This window comes from Ciconia boyciana, chromosome 1, assembly GCF_034638445.1.
Source record: "Ciconia boyciana chromosome 1, ASM3463844v1, whole genome shotgun sequence".
Lineage (NCBI taxonomy): Eukaryota > Metazoa > Chordata > Aves > Ciconiiformes > Ciconiidae > Ciconia > Ciconia boyciana.
This window is the reverse complement of record NC_132934.1, coordinates 147,578,872-147,581,810: the sequence shown is the minus strand read 5'-3', so window position 1 is coordinate 147,581,810 and position 2,939 is coordinate 147,578,872.

Below are 2,939 nucleotides of genomic sequence, written 5' to 3'. Positions count from 1 at the left end.
AAGTGTGCAATAGATGCAGTCAAAAAGTTTACCTTCAACTTTGTAGCAATCAGGATTGCAATGGCAATGGATTACTTTGGATTACAATGAATTATGCTAAGAACATACTTACACTTTGGAAAATAAAACTTTTGCCTTATGTATTTTCTGCGTTTTCTGCTTTTAATGACATTTGCATTGAAACAGGATCTTTGCTAAACTTTGCTGAACTTTGCTGAACTTCTGTTGTTGCTGGAAACTTCTATTTGTTATGGCTATTCTGTTTACATTTATAAATTGTGCACTAACATCCTGATTCTGTTGATGTGTTTCACTGGAATCGCCTGACGCTCTTTCTATCAAAGCTGCTTGGACCATGGAGGTATTCATGAATAGCTGCTAGTGAGTACTCCATTAAAATGTGTTGCTTGAGCTGCGTGTTTGCCTAGCTGAGCCCAGTGGTCCAGTTTCTGGGCTGAGGTTACACTTAATGAGGCGCAAATATGCACATTTATGCGTGACCATGAATAAAAATTCCTCAGTCCCTTCTGTGAGCAACCTTGGTTGCACAATCTTTGCAAGCAGGCGAGCAGTAAGGAAACTGAACTGCAGTTGGAAGCTCATGAATGCAGTCACAGTTACTTTCCTACCTGAATTTATTTGGTTGCAACTGGTTTTCCTTTATGTGAAATCACCATTCTCAATTAGGAGGATAGTATTAGTAGCAAGAGACAATATGAAGTTAGTTGAAAAATAAGAACTGAAAAGCCTTCAGCTAGAGTCCAAACTGAAATGCTGGGAAAAACTGTGAACTTCATTGCAGTGTCAGCTTCACATATCACCCCCTATATGATCTTAATTTTTCTCATTAAAAAACCCAGTAACGTATAGCATCTCTGTACTTTACTACCTTCCTATAAAATTCTCATGCCCATCGGCCTGAGTCTCCCGCACCAGTTTGGAACTCCTGCTCATGAAGTCTCCTAGGTTCTTCACCTTCACCTGTTTAATGAGACTGACAAGAGAAATCATTGACCGAAATCACTCTGAATATATTGTAAGACCTCCCTGTGAGTTAAAGAAGCTGAAAACAAACCCCATTAGCTAATTTCTTTGAAACTAAATGCCCCACTGCGAGGACAGACATTTCACTTTGTGTACGTATGTATATATGTGCGAAGCTTAGCACTGTGCTCCCTAAGTTTATTTATGTATACATTTGTGATTTTGTTTTTCTTGTCACATTAACGGTCTTTTTGGAAAAATGTAGGGAGACCTTAGGAAACCTAGGATTTCCTAACACCTGCATTTGCAGGCTCGAAATCTTGTCTTCTCTAAAGAGATAGGGAGGAAATTCCCTCAGTAATGACAATTGCATTTTGTAATGAATAAAGAAACAGGGCATTGGAACCTATGAATATCCAAAACACTGATGACAGTTTTCAGACAGGTCCGTCTCTCATTGTCAAAAATAGGAGGAGGAAAAACAAGTTTTGTATTATTTGTCAAAGCCTTTGGATAAAGCCAGTCGGCCTGCATCGCTGCTGAAATGGGCCTGCGTGGCTGCTGAGATCAGCCTGTGTGGCTGCTGAAGGCCTGATGCAGCCGCGGGACGGACACGCTCCAGCCCATCACAGTAGCTGTCAGTGGTCCCGACTCAGACAGGTTTCTGCCAGCTGTCCCAGGGTTTTGTCCTTTATGCAGATCACAAAAGGCAGTGTGGGCATACCCTCTGAAATCAGAAGTGGCAAGACAGCTCTCTCTTAAACAGATCCACAACAGAAATAGTAACTTAATTACAGGACATGCAACCTTGGGCTCAGTTGCCTGAAGGGTTGGTTGTGCAAACAACTTTCACGTTGCTTTCCCATGAGCAAGCATGAACAGTCCTTAAGCTCAAGTGATTTTTGTTTGGTATTCAAATCATACTCTAGGACCTACAGTAGGAATAGGTACATTTCTCAGATACAATAAAAAACATCTTAACTCCCTCTCTCTCCAAAACACTCTTTCTGTAATAAATAACTAATTAGCATAAAGTGTCATTTTAAGAGATGCTATTACCTTTTGTAGCAATCTTGAAAAAAAACAGTTTCTGTATTAAAGGAATATAATATATAAATAAAGACCAAATTTGTATTCTCTAATTATTGCCACTCCATGCAAACAGCACAGCGTTTTCAGGAAATTTAGTTAAAGGTACGGTCTGTCTCCTTACAATTCTCTCCCTGTTTAAAATGATTAAAACTGTGTCGCATCATGACTGAATTCCTGGACCATGACCTGTACAGCTGTACGGGGAAGAGTACAAATCTCTTGGACTATCTCCTGTTTTCATAGACGGATGCTCAGGAATAACAGAGACGAAAGGCGGAGGTATCGTGGCAAGACCTGCACAATCTCATGGAGAACAAGCCCTGTGTGTGTCCCCCTGGCAGACGTGTCAAGGAGAGGAGGTGAGGGGGGCACCAGCTCTTCATGGAGAGTGGCCCTACTCCTCATGCAGCATTTGGGATCTGAATTTGGGAGCACGCTGAGGTGGGAAGCGCGGGGCGGACATCAGCCTGTGCTTTGCCACTGACTGCGATGTGTTCCAGGTATTGCTGCGCTAGGGTTTCCACTGGCTCGACTCACTTTCGGTTTTTAGCGTGGACTGGGTGCAAATGACTGCTGTGAGCAGTGGCAGCCGGCTTCGTGGATCCCTATGAGCCCATGAGCAACCTTCATCCACGCTCCAAGGGAATGGGACTGCGGCCCCGCAGGCTGCTCAGGCCTAAGTGAAACAAACTCAGGATCTTAACCAATTCTGCCATAATTATGGAGGAATTTAAGTATCGCAAAATATGCTTCAGAGCAGCGGTAACATTCTGTTCTTCTTTTCACGCAATGCATACTTACAATGGAACTGATTGCCACAGGAGGCTGTAGACACCAAAGGTTTAGATGACTTCAAAAAGCAG